Genomic DNA, 16,577 nt, shown 5'->3' with positions numbered 1-16,577 from the left:
GCAGGGCTGCCAGGTAACTAGTATTGTTTAAAATGTAACAAAAATGGCAACCTCCATATTCCATTCACTTCAGGCTCCCTTTGACAATTTAGCTCCTATTGACTGGACTTCTTGGTAACCCCATCCCCAAGTGGTGTGATGGGAGGTGAAGGGCTGCCTGTAGATAGGCAATTCGTGGGTTCACCTTCACTATTGCACTGTACAGAGTTTATGCTGTGGGGAAGGGTTTGGGGGTCACACAGAATCTTCTGTTGTGTTTATCAATGGGGTATATAAAGAGATCCTGTCACTTTGCTGGGTTACCAGGGAGATATCGTGTCAGGGGGGAGAACCTACAGCTGCCATGGCAACAGTGACATCGTGTATTGCAGTATTATTGCTAGATAATATACTAACATTACTATATTGCGCTGCTGTTACTAGGTTACTATTATAGTGCTGTTTTCCTGTGCTGAGGCGGGGAGGCGGTGCTTGGAGCGTCACTGTTTTCAAACACTCCTCCAACTGGCCAATCGCATCCTCTGCTGCCAAAGATTGACAGCATCCGACCCGGCCATCCGCGCTAGCCCCTCCCCGGCGTGACGTCGCGGCAGCAACACACAACAACAGCCTGTGAGGCGAGCGCGCCCCGCCCACTTCTCTATTTCGCGCTGCGTCACGGCTCCCGGCCGACCAATGAGCTTCAGCGAGGCAGATGGTCGCTAACCGGTCGGCCAATCAGGAGGCCCGGCACGTCGCAGCGGCCTGGCAGGGAGCGCGCCTCGCGGGAGTGAAAGGGCGCGTGGAAGCGGCTCGAGATGGAAACGACGGTTGGGAGCGCGCACGGGAGCGCCGTGTGAGGCGGCGGCAGAACAGGCGGCAGCGGGATCGCGCTCTGCTCGTACTGCGGGAACAAGCGAGCCCGGAGCGCAGGAAATCCCGGAGGAGCCCCTTCCTTCCTTCCCCGCCGGCCTTCGCTCCTTCACCGGGGGAGGGGAGGAGGGGGAGGTAGGCCGCGGCTCCATGCGCCACATCGCGGCCTTCCCTCCTCCCCCTCCTCCTCCTCCGGCAGCCTGACTGACCCTGTGAGCCCAGCAACCCTGGAGGGCCGGAGAGGTAAGAACCGCGCGGCCTGTGTGCCTGGAGTGTGCTGCAGCCGTCCATACTTCCGGCCTGTGTGCCTGCTGGGAGCTTCTATGCTGCTGCCTGTGTGCCTGCTGGGAGCCTGTATGCTGCTGCCTGTGTGCCTGCTGGAAGCCTGTATACTGGTGCCTGCTGGAAGCCTGTATACTGGTGCCTGCTGGAAGCCTGTATACTGGTGCCTGCTGGAAGCCTGTATACTGGTGCCTGCTGGAAGCCTGTATACTGGTGCCTGCTGGAAGCCTGTATACTGGTGCCTGCTGGAAGCCTGTATACTGGTGCCTGCTGGAAGCCTGTATACTGGTGCCTGCTGGAAGCCTGTATACTGGTGCCTGCTGGAAGCCTGTATACTGGTGCCTGCTGGAAGCCTGTATACTGGTGCCTGCTGGAAGCCTGTATACTGGTGCCTGTGTGCCTGCTGGAATCCTCTATGCTACTGCCTGTGTGCCTGCTGGGAGCCTGTATACTGCTGCCTGTGTGCCTGGTGTCTGCTGGGAGACCGTATACTGCTGCCTGTGTGCCTGCTGGAAGCCTGTATACTGCTGCCTCTGTGCCTGCTGGAAGCCTGTATACTGCTGCCTCTGTGCCTGCTGGAAGCCTGTATACTGCTGCCTCTGTGCCTGCTGGAAGCCTGTATACTGCTGCCTCTGTGCCTGCTGGAAGCCTGTATACTGCTGCCTCTGTGCCTGCTGGAAGCCTGTATACTACTGCCTGGTGCCTGCTGGGAGCCTGTATACTGCTGCCTGTGTGCCTGCTGGGAGCCTGTATACTGCTGCCTGTGTGCCTGCTGGGAGCCTGTATACTGCTGCCTGTGTGCCTGCTGGAAGCCTGTATACTGCTGCCTGTGTGCCTGCTGGAAGCCTGTATACTGCTGCCTGTGTGCCTGCTGGAAGCCTGTATACTGCTGCCTGTGTGCCTGCTGGAAGCCTGTATTACTGCTGCCTGTGTGCCTGCTGAGAGCTTATACACTGCTGCCTGTGTGCCTGCTGAGAGCCTATACACTGCTGCCTGTGTGCCTGCTGAGAGCCTATACACTGCTGCCTGTGTGCCTGCTGAGAGCCTATACACTGCTGCCTGTGTGCCTGCTGAGAGCCTATACACTGCTGCCTGTGTGCCTGCTGAGAGCCTATACACTGCTGCCTGTGTGCCTGCTGAGAGCCTATACACTGCTGCCTGTGTGCCTGCTGAGAGCCTATACACTGCTGCCTGTGTGCCTGCTGAGAGCCTATACACTGCTGCCTGTGTGCCTGCTGAGAGCCTATACACTGCTGCCTGTGTGCCTGCTGAGAGCCTATACACTGCTGCCTGTGTGCCTGCTGAGAGCCTATACACTGCTGCCTGTGTGCCTGCTGAGAGCCTATACACTGCTGCCTGTGTGCCTGCTGAGAGCCTATACACTGCTGCCTGTGTGCCTGCTGAGAGCCTATACACTGCTGCCTGTGTGCCTGCTGAGAGCCTATACACTGCTGCCTGTGTGCCTGCTGAGAGCCTATACACTGCTGCCTGTGTGCCTGGTGTCTGCTGGGAGCCCGTATACAGCTGCCTGTGTGCCTACTGGAAGGCCGTATACTGCTGCCTGCTGGAAGCCCGTATACTGCTGCCTGCGTGCCTGCTGGAAGCCCGTATACTGCTGCCTGCGTGCCTGCTGGAAGCCCGTATACTGCTGCCTGCGTGCCTGCTGGAATTCTGTGTACTGCTGCCTGCGTGCCTGCTGGAATTCTGTGTACTGCTGCCTGCGTGCCTGCTGGAATTCTGTGTACTGCTGCCTGCGTGCCTGCTGGAATTCTGTGTACTGCTGCCTGCGTGCCTGCTGGAATTCTGTATACTGCTGCCTGCGTGCCTGCTGGAATTCTGTATACTGCTGCCTGCGTGCCTGCTGGAGTTCTGTATACTGCTGCCTGCGTGCCTGCTGGAATTCTGTATACTGCTGCCTGCGTGCCTGCTGGAATTCTGTGTACTGCTGCCTGCGTGCCTGCTGGAATTCTGTGTACTGCTGCCTGCGTGCCTGCTGGAATTCTGTGTACTGCTGCCTGCGTGCCTGCTGGAATTCTGTGTACTGCTGCCTGCGTGCCTGCTGGAATTCTGTATACTGCTGCCTGCGTGCCTGCTGGAATTCTGTATACTGCTGCCTGCGTGCCTGCTGGAAGCCTGTATACTGCTGCCTGCGTGCCTGCTGGAAGCCTGTATACTGCTGCCTGCGTGCCTGCTGGAAGCCTGTATACTGCTGCCTGCGTGCCTGCTGGAAGCCTGTATACTGCTGCCTGCGTGCCTGCTGGAAGCCTGTATACTGCTGCCTGCGTGCCTGCTGGAAGCCTGTATACTGCTGCCTGCGTGCCTGCTGGAAGCCTGTATACTGCTGCCTGCGTGCCTGCTGGAAGCCTGTATACTGCTGCCTGCGTGCCTGCTGGAAGCCTGTATACTGCTGCCTGCGTGCCTGCTGGAAGCCTGTATACTGCTGCCTGCGTGCCTGCTGGAAGCCTGTATACTGCTGCCTGCGTGCCTGCTGGAAGCCTGTATACTGCTGCCTGCGTGCCTGCTGGAAGCCTGTATACTGCTGCCTGCGTGCCTGCTGGAAGCCTGTATACTGCTGCCTGCGTGCCTGCTGGAAGCCTGTATACTGCTGCCTGCGTGCCTGCTGGAAGCCTGTATACTGCTGCCTGCGTGCCTGCTGGAAGCCTGTATACTGCTGCCTGCGTGCCTGCTGGAAGCCTGTATACTGCTGCCTGTGTACAAATGTATATAGGAGAGCTGGCAGGCACACTTGTAAACGCTGCAGATATCAGGCAAAAACAACACCCAATAAACTATGTGCTCATGACAGGAGGTAGATGAATTGCAAAAATCAAAAGAGCAGAAAAGTCAGGCACTATAGTTTAATGATGAACAAGTGTACCTTCTTCCGAGGTTAGTGCACTAACCTCGGAAGAAGCTTGGCGTAAGCCTATCCGAAACGGTCGTTAGGCCGTGCACCTCACTGGCGCCCACATCCGCTGCCTCCCACCAACACCCAGGTACAGCTCTGGACACACTTTGTCATTTTGCAGCATTTATTTATGCACTGTCAAGAGAATTGTTTGTGCCACTTGTTCATCATTAAACTATAGTGCCTGACTTTTCTGCTCTTTTGATTTTTGCGATACTGCTGCCTGTGTGCCTGGTGTCTGCTGGAAGACTGTATACTGCTGCCTGTGTGCCTGCTGGAAGCCTCTATGCTCTGGTTAAATACAACAAATGTGTGTCCTCCACCTTTGAGTCCATTGCTCCTCTGTGCACCAAATATCTTACTCCACACCATCATGCACAGTGGTTTGATAACGCCTTAAAAGAGCTGAAAAGACAAGGCCGAAAACTTGAGACTGTGGCGCAAATCTCAGTCCCCAAAAGACAAACATGCCTTAATCCTCCACTTGAAGAACTAGCAAAAGGTAATCACGGGAAAAAAAATCATCCTTTCTATCACAAGAGATTGCAAATGCAGTTAACAAACCAGACCGACTGTTCCGCACAGTGGAAAAACTCTGCAACCTGGCATGTCAAAAACGTAATATCGAGTCTTCAAAGGACCTCTGTGACCAATTTGCCCATTTCTTCACAGACAAAGTCTCCGCTATAAGGTCCGCCATCCAACTTACAGCATCTGAGCCTAATATAGCGCAGAAGACCATTAGCAGAGATAACGTACCACCTTGGTCAAACTTCAAAGAAATTGATGAAGTTGTCACATCATGCATCCTCCTTCACCTCCGCCTAACTACCTGTGACCTGGATCCTGGCCCAACACAGTTCATGTTGAACTGGCCCGACCTGTTCGTACCGGTATTCCTCAAAATTGTTAACTGTTCCTTACAATCAGGGATATTTCCTGCTTTACTGAAGGAAGCAATCATCAGGCCTCTCCTCAAAAAACCCTCCCTGGACCCAGATGCAATGACCAGCTACAGACCTGTCTCTAACCTCCCCTTTCTGGGCAAGCTAATTGAAAAAGCTGTTTACCTCCAGCTAGAAGCTAAAATCCTACAAAACCTTTATGACCCATTCCAGTCTGGCTTCAGGAAACACCACAGCACTGAAACTGCCCTCATCCAAATATGCAACCACCTGCTCATGGCAAGAGACAGAGTGCTCGATCCTCATACTGCTAGACCTTTCTGCAGCCTTTGATACAGTTGACCATGACATATTGATAAACAGGCTACAGGAATACTGCGGCATTGATGGCATAGTTCTTCAGTGGTTCCAATCCTTCTTGAGTGGCAGAACCCACAAAGTGCCTATGGGGCCCTTCCTGTCCACCCCTGTAACACTTAAGTATGGGGTGCCCCAGGGCTCAATCCTCTCTCCTCTGCTTTTCACAATTTACATGTTACCGCTTGGAAAACTAATCCAAAAACATGGCCTGACATACCACTGCTATGCAGACGACACCCAACTATATCTTTCCTTCAAGCCTGGTGTGACAGACCCAACTCTAACTATAAACGCCTACTTACGTGAACTACAGCAATGGATGAATACTGGCTGAAACTAAATGCAGACAAAACTGAAGTCCTTCTGATTGGAGGGCAGAGCATGATAACAAAACAACTTAACTTGCAGTCTTCACCACTGGGAATAGGAGGCACGGATCTACGCAGCTCTGATCATGTGCGTAGCCTGGGAGTTCTGATTGATGGGGATTTAAACTTCAGAACTCAAATCTCTGCTGTGGTGAAATCATCCTATTTTCACCTGAAGAACATTGCAAAAATCAAGCACCTCATCCCCCCTCCCCCCCCCCCCCCCCCCCCCCCAGAAGATCTGCCAACCTTAGTTCATGCCTTCGTCACATCCCGACTGGACTACTGTAATGCTCTCTACACTGGCCTTCCAAAAAAGGTCTTGTACCGCCTATAGCTGATACAGAATACTGCTAACCAACCCTGTCACTGCCACATAACGCCAGTCCTGCACTCCCTTCACTGGCTATCTATAGAATGGAGGGTCCTATTCAAGACTTGCCTACTGACATTTAAATCCCTGAATAATCTAGGCCCTGGATACTTGAAAGATATGTTGCAGCTACGTAGCAATCCCCGCATTCTCAGATCCACAGGTTCTAATAATCTAGTCATACCCAGAGTCCACTTGGAAACTTTTGGTCCCAGAGCCTTCTGTCATGCTGCCCCTACGTTTTGGAACTCCTTACCTCAACAGATCAGGACAGCTCCATCCCTGGACGTGTTTAAATCCAGACTGAAAACCCACCTGTTCAGTTTGGCATTTGCAGAAGTATAACTTTTGTTGTGTGAATACTTCATCCTACTATCAATTACTGAATCTGAGAGAGCCTAAGCGCTTTGAGTCCTATGGGAGAAAAGCGCTATAGAAATGTTATTGTATTATGCTGCTGCCTGTGTGCCTGCTGGAAGCCTGTATACTGCTGCCTGTGTGCCTGCTGGAAGCCTGTATACTGCTGCCTGTGTGCCTGGTGTCTGCTGGGAGACCGTATACTGCTGCCTGTGTGCCTGCTGGAAGCCTGTATACTGCTGCCTGTGTGCCTGCTGGGAGCCTGTATACTGCTGCCTGTGTGCCTGCTGGGAGCCTGTATACTGCTGCCTGTGTGCCTGCTGGAAGCCTGTATACTGCTGCCTGTGTGCCTGCTGGAAGCCTGTATACTGCTGCCTGTGTGCCTGCTGGAAGCCTGTATACTGCTGCCTCTGTGCCTGCTGGAAGCCTGTATACTGCTGCCTCTGTGCCTGCTGGAAGCCTGTATACTGCTGCCTCTGTGCCTGCTGGAAGCCTGTATACTGCTGCCTCTGTGCCTGCTGGAAGCCTGTATACTGCTGCCTGTGTGCCTGCTGGAATCCTGTATACTGCTGCCTCTGTGCCTGCCGGGAGCCTGTATGCTGGTGCCTCTGTGCCTGCCGGGAGCCTGTATGCTGGTGCCTCTGTGCCTGCCGGGAGCCCGTATGCTGGTGCCTCTGTGCCTGCCGGGAGCCCGTATGCTGGTGCCTCTGTGCCTGCCGGGAGCCCGTATGCTGGTGCCTCTGTGCCTGCCGGGAGCCCGTATGCTGGTGCCTCTGTGCCTGCCGGGAGCCCGTATGCTGGTGCCTCTGTGCCTGCCGGGAGCCCGTATGCTGGTGCCTCTGTGCCTGCCGGGAGCCCGTATGCTGGTGCCTCTGTGCCTGCCGGGAGCCCGTATGCTGGTCCCTCTGTGCCTGCCGGGAGCCCGTATGCTGGTGCCTGTTTGCCTGGTGGCTGCTGGAAGCCTATATACTGCTGGCCTGTATACTGCTTTCTTGTGTCTACTGGAAGCCTGTATACTGTGTGCCTCTGCCTGCTGTATGCTGGAAACATGAGTATTGCTATTCTGCCAAAAGTGGCAGCCAGTTGTGTGCCATTGTTGATGCATTGTAAGATGTGGTATTGCATCCTGGCCTTACAGTAATCTTGAGACAGAAAATAAGTTTTATACCTACCTGGGGCTTCTTCCAGCCCTCCTTTAGGCTGCTTGGTCCCTTGCTGTTCTCTGTCTCCTGGATCCTCTGCAATCCAGTCCGCTAATCCCGTCAATCGGCACGTACTGCACATGCACGGCCTGGCTGTGCGACCGTGACCGGACTGTGCTGACTGGCGGGATTACGAGACTGAATTGCGGAGGATCCAGGAGGTGGAGATGGATGGTGAAAGAGCAAGCAGCCTGAAGGGGGCTAGAGGAAGCTCCAGGTATGTATCATTTTTTTTTTCGCTTTAGGTACATTTTAACTCTTTTCATAAGCAATAGATGTTACAATGTTGATGTGAAGGGCCCATCGTTGGCTGGAGGTGGGCTATAGCAGTTGCTGTTGTAATTCTGGAGTGTGATTGGTTGATAAATGTGGAGTCTCAGGCCCCATTCACACTTGAGCGGGAATCGCGTGATTCCCGTTCATTGCAAAACGCTAGTGGTTTTTAAAAACAGCTAGCCCATGTAAGCCTATGGCGCTGTTCTAACATGCCGGCGATTAGTGATCATGATTTGCATGCATTGCACTGCTAATTGCGATCGCTCCCAAAAGGTTGCAGTGTCCAGGTATTTTTGTACGAAAAATCACTCCCGCAAAATGCCAGCGGTAATCGCCGGTGTTTTGCGCTTTTAGGTGTGAATGGGTCCTTATACAGTTGAGGCTATTGGAGTGTCTATGTAGCAAAGCAATGCATTAATATTTATTCATGTTTGGTAGACTTTGCTTAATGTGAAGATTGTGGTAATAGTGCTGTTGTAGTTTTCTGGCAGAAATGGTTACAATATTTGCGGTAAGAAACTTCAGATTACTTACATGCTTTGCACTGCTGTGGGCCTGCAGTATTCAGTGGCCTGAATGCTCCTTTGTAGGAAATACAGTAACAGCGTGGTCTGCCATGGATGCTCCAGATCTAGCTGCAATGTGTTTGCTTTGTTTAGACACAGTAGATCATCTCTGGCTCCTGGGAATTCCCTCATTCTTCCCCGCGTGTTTACATTTCGCCTGCGAGCCGCGATCGGAGGCTCGCAGGCAGTTCACGGAGACACCCTCCGTGGACTGACATGCGGCCGTTTCCATGGAAACCCGCAGACAACCAGTTTACGCCAATCGGCGTTAGCTGGTCGTCAAGAGGTTAAAGAGAGTCTGAAGCGAGAATAAATCTCGCTTCAGACCTCATAAATAGCAGGGGCATGTGTGCCCCTGCTAAAACGCCGCTATAGCGCGGCTTAACGGGGTCCCTTCACCCCCAAATCCCCCTCGATACACCGGGGGAGCGCTTCCTGGTTGGGGCAGGGCTAACCGCCGCAGCCCTGCCCCACGCGCGTCTGTCAGCGCGTATCTCCGCCTCTCCCCCGCCCCTCTCAGTCTTCCTTCACTGAGAGGGGCGGGGGAGAGGCGGCGATGCGCCGCTGACAGACGCGACTGGAGGCAGGGCTGCAGCCATTAGCCCTGCCTCCAGGAAGAGACAGCCAGCGACTTTTTCACGACACACTTTTGCAGGGGGTGGGTTGGGGGTGAAGGGACCCCCGTTTAGCCGCGGGATAGCGGCGTTTTAGCAGGGGCACACGTGCCCCTGCTATTTATGAGCTCTGAAGCGAGATTTATTCTCGTTTCAGAGTCTCTTTAAGATATTCCACAGTTTTATTTAATGTTTAAATCTACTTTTTTAGTTTGTAGTGTTTTTGCTCAATGACATTCATTAAAGAATGCCAGAGCTAAAATTTGTGAACTATTGACTTTTTATCTCTCGCCTGCTCTCAGAAGCCATTTTCTGCTAGGAAAGTGTTTTATAGTTGGAATTTCTTATCAGTGAGGGTCACACTGTTGTCACTTCCTGTCTGAGTCAGGACTGAGTCAGCCACTTACATACCTGATATTTGACTCTTTCAGGCAGATAAAGAAAAAAAGGAACACAGCATAGTTATTAGTGTGCTAGGCACTGTACATACACATGTCTATCTCATCATGTCACATCTGGTATCCTTTAACTGTTCCTCAGAGGGGCTTTCAATCTAATCCCTACCATAGTCATATGTCTACATTGTGTAATGTATGTATCATAGTGTAGGGCCATTTAAGGGGGAAGACTTTTAACTTTTCCGTATGTTTTCGTGATGTGGGAGGAAACCGGAGTGTCTGGAAGAAACCCACACAGACACGAGGAGACCATGCAAACTCCATGTAGATAGTGCCCTGGCTGGGACTCGAACTGGGGGCCCAGCACGGCAAGGCGAGACTGCTAACCTTTCGCCGCCGTGCTGCCTATCAGGCCCCTTTCTCCCCGCATTATAACAATGCATCGTTTGCTGTACGGTTTACTCTGTACAGCCTGGGCTCAGATGTCACCCAAGGAATTGTATCCAGATTCCCATTGGGTGACATCTATCCAGCTTGTGTATGGGCCTTTAGCCATAGACCCTGAACACACATGCGGATCAGATGTTTCGCGCTGGATTAGCTCGTTTCAGATGTGATTCTGACAAGATACTGGTATTGTTGAAAAAGAAATTGATGTGGCAGCCACCATATTCTTTACTTTATGTTCCCTTAAAGAGAGACTGAAGCGAATGAATTTTGCCCTTTATACCTTATAGTGCTCTCAGCACAAATAAAACGCCGCATCCCCGCTGCTAAACAAGGGCTGCAGACCCCCCAAATCCCCGGGGGGCAATCCAGCCAGCATTTCCGCAAAGAGGCAGAGCTTTCAGCTTCAGCTCTGCCTCTCCTGATGTCAGTCGCGGTGGATCGCCGCCTCTCCCTGCCCCTCACTCTTTTGGGGCGGAGACCCGCATGGGGATTCACATCAGGAGAGGCAGAGCTGCGGCTGAAAGCTCTGCCTCTTGGTGCAGAAAAATCTACGACCAAGTTGGTTGTGGATGTTTCCCCGCGATTTGAGGGGTCCAAACCCCCTCGTTTTCTGGCGGGAATGTGGCGGTTCTCTTGTGCTGAGACTACTGAAGCGAATAATAAGGTAAAAAGGGCAAAATGTATTTGCTTCAGTGTCTCTTTTAAAGGACTTACGTGGCGAAATTACTAAAAAAAGTTAATCACCTGCCTCATCTTTTAAGGCACGGAGGATGCCGTCCGTGCCGATCTGCCGGGTCCCCTCGCTCATTAGTCCCCTGGGCCGGCTGCCGACCCCGCGGCCCGGGTCGGGCTCTCCTGCCTCTCGCAACATGGCCGCTTCCTCTGGCTGCGCCTGCGCAGTCCGCCTGGCCGCAGGCGCGGCCAGAGGAAGCGGCCATGTTGCGAGAGGCAGGAGAGCCCGACCCGGGCCGTGGGATCGGCAGCCGGCCCGGGGGGCTAATGAGCGGGGGGACCCGGCGGATCGGCAAGGAGGGCGCGGACGGCGTCCTCCGTGCCTTAAAAGATGAGGCAGGTAACTTACTTTTTTAGTAATTTCGCCTCGTAAGTCCTTTAAAGGAAACCAGAGATCCGTATGCATGCATGATTTATACACTGCTTAAAAGAAAACCACAAAAATAAGACATCCTAGATCTGAATGAAATATTGTGCTGACAACCAAATCACACAAATTATCGATGGAAATCAAATTTATCAACCCATGGGGGGATCTGGATTTGAAATCGCACTCACGTTACTGGGGAAAATACACTACAGTCTGATCAAACTTTGATGTAATGTCCTTTTAAAACAAGACAAAATGAGGCTCCGTAGTGTGTGTGGCCTTCGTGTGCCTGTATGACCTCCCTACAATGCCAGGGCATGCTCCTGATGAGGTTGCAGATGGTCTCCTGAGGGGGTCTTCCCCAGACCTGGATTAAAGCATCCAACAATTCCTGGACTGTCTGTTGTGCATCGTGGCATTGGTGGATGGAGCGAGCGAGATGTCCCACGTGTGGATTCAGGTCTTGGAAACGAGCGTGCCAGTACATAGCATCAATACCTTCATCCTGCAGGAACTGTTGACACACTTCAGCCACATGAGGTCTAGCATTGTCTTGCATTAGAAGGAACCCAGGGCCAACAGGCACCAGCATATGGTCTCACAAGGGGTCTGCGGATCTCCTCTGTACCTGATGGCAGCCGGGCTATCTCTGGCAAGCATATGGAGAGCTGTGCGGCCCCCCAAAGAAATGCCACCCCACATTATTACTGACCCACTGCCAAACCGGTCATGCTGGAGGATACTGCAGGCAGCAGAATGTTCTCCCCCGGCATCTCCAGGTCATGTGTCACCTGTGCTCAGTGTGAACCTGCTTTCATCAGTGAAGTGCATTGGGCGCCAGTGGTGAATTTGCCAATCTTGGTGTTCTATGGCAATTGCCAAACGTCCTGCATAGTGTTGGGCTGTAAGCACAACCCCCACCTGTGGATGTCGTGCACTCATACCACCTTTATGGAGTCCGTTTCTGACCGTTTGAGCAGACACACAAACATTTGTGGCCCGCTGGAGGTCCTTTTGCAGGGCTCTTCCTGTTCCTTCTTGCACATAGGCAGAGGTTGCGGTCCTGCTGCTGGGTTGTTGCCCTCCTATGACCTTCTCCACATCTCCTGATGTACTGACCTGTCTCCTGACAGGGCATCCATTCTCTGGACACTTTGCTAGCAGACACAGCAAACCTTCTTGCTACAGCTTACATTGATCTGCCTTCTTGGATAAGCTGCTCTACCCGAGCCACTTGTGTGGGTTGTAGACTCCGTCTCATGCTACCGCTAGAGTGAAAGCACCACCAGCATTCAAAAGTGACCAAAACATCAGCCAGAAAGCATAGGAACTGAGAAGTGGTCTGTGGTCACCACCTGCAGAACCCCTCCTTTATTGGGGATGTCTTGCTAATTGCCTATAATTTCCACCAGTTGTCTATTATTCCATTTGCACACCAGCATGTGAAATTGCTTCTCAATCAGTGTTGCTACTAAGTGGGCAGTTTGATTTCACAGAACTGTGATTGGCTTGGTTACATGGCGTTTAAGGCTTTGTTTCCAACTGTCTTCTGTCCGCTGGTTAGTAACATGTATGAATCAGTAGCATTTATGTGCTGATAAACCAGTCTACTTAAAGATTTTTCCATTGCCATAGGAGCTATTGCAGTCTTTGCTGGCCGCTCCGTCCCCTGTTTGAACTCTGAACGGGAGAACGGAGCGGCCGCAGAAGACAGCCATGGAGCTCATGGGGCTGGAGGAAGCCCCAGGTAAGTCTAAATCATGCGTATACTCGGGTGCGCTGTATTACTGGGCGCCTTCTATCCATTGGTCCCTATGATCTGTCCCTTACCCATGGGACACCTGCTATTGGATTCTTCCACCTAGCTGTTTTGTTTTTGAGTAGCGACCAACCTGACCTCCCACTAAGGCCGAGAGGGGACGGTACTTCCCCCTCGTGCAATTTAAGTGGTTGCTTTAACAACCCTGCCTTGTTTTATTACTATTCTACTACTCTTAGCCACCTACTTATACCAACGTGCTACACCATATTGGGCTCCCGTTGCCTCTGTGTTTTTTTTCTCTTCTTTTTCCACAAAATGCTTGTAACAGCAATGCCTTATTTGCTTTTTCTCAGTCAGTGTTGCCCATTGGGGCTGCTGGTAACTTGAACTAACAGCGGCTTTAAGCTCTGTCGTCTAGTAGCTACTACAATAAAAGTCTTAAGCTATGTACTCGCCTCGCAATGCAGGGAGGTGTATCCAGTGACGTCTCCCTGACGATGAGCGCTCCCCCGATCCATTTTCCAAGCCGGCAGTTGTGCGATGTTACATGACGGGCACAACGAGACTTCAATAGATTGTTACTTTGCGCAGGAGTTGTTGGATCTTAAAGTGTACCAGAGACTATAAAAAAAAGTTTTATACATACCTGGGGCTTCCTCCAGCCCCATGCGGCAGCCGTCCTCAGCCTTCTGTATCGCCGATACCGGGTCCCATAACTTCGGCCAGAATGCACGAGAGAAGTGCGCTCTCTCCGTATCTGGCGGCATTCTAGCCGAAGTTACGGGACCCGGTACCGTTGATGCAGAAGGCTGAGGATGGCGGCGCGGGAACGATCCAAGCGTTCTGTTGGTGGGGTCTGATTGCTTCCCCAGTGTTTAATTTATTTTATTTTTTTAAAAATAAATTCTATTTTTTCTTAAAGAGGAACTGTTCCAAAATCTTACCATTTAAAACACATACAAATAAGAACATTTTTTCCAGAGTAAAATGAGCCCTAAATTACTTTTCTTCTATGTTGCTGTCACTTGCAGTAGGTAGTCGAAATCTGACATTACCGACAGGTTTTGGGTTAGTCCATATCTTCATGGGGGATTCTCAGCATGGCCTTTATTCTTTATAAAGACATTCCCTGAAAAAGATTTATACAAAGATGCTGGCCAGCCTCCCTGCTCGCTGCACACTTATTTGGCAGTTGGACAGAGCAAGTGCCATTAACTAAGTGCTTTTAAAAATAAAGAAAACCCTAACCCCCTATGAGATGGGCTAGTCCAAAACCTGTCAGTAATGTCAGATTTCTACTACCTACTGTAAGTGACAGCAACATAGGAGAAAAGTAATTTAGGGCTCATTTAACTCCAGAAGAAACATACTTCTAAAGGGGCCGATACACTTACCCCCCCCCCCCCCCCCGCTGTGATCGAATCGGCTGTGAAATTGTCGCGCAAATGCTGACCGGACGATCGGTTTCCGTCCGCAATCGATCGTTCCCGTTGATCCTGTCCTTTTTTTTTTTTTTTTTTGAAACAATTTTTATTGTTTTCAACACATAGAAAAACATATAGCAACACATACAAATCGGGTTCCCCCCTTCCCCCCCGTCCCAGTCCAGTCCCGCCTCCCCCCACAGAGATCAATTTTTAGAAAAATATGCAATAACAGTTAGATATTATGTAGGCAGATCTAGTAAACAGAGATGCAATTAAATGTCTATGTGACAGAATGATAACCAACATTTCCAGATCTTATAAAATTTCTTAAGGGAGCCCCTATGTTCGTATACGGATCTGTAAATAGGAACATCCTGATTAATTTCTTTTTTGAGATCCGCTAGAGACGGAGGAGAGGACTTTTTCCATCGTATGGCAATCGCCCTCTTAGCATACATAAGGAGTAGGCGAGCTAAGAGTATTTTTTTTCTCTGAAAGTGCGACATCCCCAAATATTCCCAGCAGACATGCTTTAGCAGTGTAGGGTATTAGGTTATGGAATAGAGTAGAGAGCATGTCGTGCACGTTTTCCCAGTATTCATGTAAATGAGCACAGGTCCAAAAGATATGCAAGAAATCAGCCTCGTCCTCTCCGCATCTCCAGCATTTCCCAGCCTCCTCCCTCCCCATTTTCTGGATTCTATAAGGAGTAATGTATGATCTGTACAAGAATTTTAAAGAGATCAGTTTGTGCCTGGCAGCTATAGGTGTGGGTACCATGCTTGCAGTAATTTCCTCCCAGTCCTTTTGGGAAATGTCAGGAATGTCCCTTTGCCATTTAATCATGAGTTTGTTAGTCAGGCCAGTTTCTTTATCAATAAGAAGTGCATAGATCTGGGAGGTAACCCCAGTTAGTCCTGAGTGTGACAGTAAGTTTTCTAAGGGGTGAGATTGCACTAGGAGGTCAGTGTCCTTAAATTGGGCATTAAAGGCGTGGCGCAGTTGAAAGAATCTAAATAACATAGAGGTTGGAAGGTTGTACGATTGTCTAAGACTCCCAAATTGTCTAAGGGAGTTACCCTCAACTATATCTTGGATTTTGAGGATGCCCTTGGTGGCCCATATGCTCGGGTCCGTGATTGAGAGGAACTCTTTAAAGGGGTTCTTTCGCGAATGAGAAAAAAAAAACCAAGTGGTTTATGCATAACCTATTAAACATCCTTCTAAAATAGTGCAAAAAGTTTTTCAAAAAAATGAATGGTTTCCTCAATACTACATGTAATGTAATCAGTGTCGGATGACGGGTTGGGAGGCTAATCCATTTGATAGGGGTGGTTTTTTTTTTACTTGCATTTCACAAACCACACTCTTGCCTACCTAGTTTTCAGTTTTGTAAACCATTGCCATCAGTATTTGCAGTTAAAGCTGTTATAATAACTGCCGAGCTCAGGCTGAGCTCCTCTGCAAGTTATTTATTGTAGTTTCACAGACAGTACCCCTGCAGGAATAGCTCAAGCAGAAAGCCGAGCAGCGTTTCAGTGAGCACGTCATGTGTTTACTTTGTTGCCTGGCAACTTGACTCCAGCGTGTGTGCAGATAAGTTTCTATCCTCTGCAAGCGAGTCATCTTATCAGCTGCTGACAAACTCCAGCGTCTCTGCAGGAGTAATGTGTCTTCAGAGTGTGCCCCACTTATCTTTTAGATCATTGTTACACAGTCCTGCCAGGAGAAGATTTTTAGAGGCTTGTTTCTATTCTATCTGTTCTAGTAATAGTGACCTGACAAGGTAAATTTTATGATATATATATTTAAAGTTTATGTAAATTGCAATACATTTTTAAATGGATGGGTGTGTGTGTGTGTGTGTGTGTGTGTGTGTGTGTGTGTGTGTGTGTGTGTGTGTGTGTGTGCCGGAAAATAGGTTGTCGTGAACGTGTGCATGCACTTGAGTATTGCAAGAGGGTGTGTTGAATGGGAGGGTGCGTAAGGCACGCTTTGGGGGGGGGGGGGGGGGGTACTGGTGTGGGATGATGTGTATGCTAAAGCCTAGCACCTGTTTATTAAAGGAAACATCAAGCAAAAATAACTCCCCATGATATACTTACCAGGGGCTTCCTCCAGCCCCTTGAAGCTGACATGTCCCACGCCGCATCTCCGATCGCAGCTACCAGGCCGAACGGGAGGTCATCCTTACTGCGCCTGTGTTAAAGGGAACCAGAGAGGATGCAATATACATACCTGGGGCTTCCTCCAGCCCCATACGCACGGATCGCTCCCACGTCGCACTCCTCCGCTGCCTGCATCAGCCGCCACCGGGTCCCGTCATTGCCGCGAGTCGGCAAGTCGGCCGGCGGACGCGGCCAATTCTCCGCATC

General features: G+C 50.8%; 1 protein-coding gene across 2 annotated transcripts in view; it reads left to right on the top strand.

Annotated features, from left to right (window-relative positions):
- Positions 1-754: 754 nt before the first annotated feature.
- Positions 755-16,577, top strand: part of ANKRD11 (ankyrin repeat domain containing 11) — a 282,262-nt gene continuing 266,439 nt past the window's right edge. For both annotated transcript variants that reach the window (XM_068259483.1, XM_068259482.1), the window contains exon 1: positions 755-1,095. The gene's annotated coding sequence lies outside the window, so the exon portion shown is untranslated. The remainder of the gene's footprint in view (positions 1,096-16,577) is intronic.

Source organism: Hyperolius riggenbachi, chromosome 11 (assembly GCF_040937935.1).
Source record: "Hyperolius riggenbachi isolate aHypRig1 chromosome 11, aHypRig1.pri, whole genome shotgun sequence".
NCBI lineage: Eukaryota > Metazoa > Chordata > Amphibia > Anura > Hyperoliidae > Hyperolius > Hyperolius riggenbachi.
The sequence above is the reverse complement of the archived record's forward strand: the minus strand, read 5'-3'. Positions and strand labels throughout refer to the sequence as shown.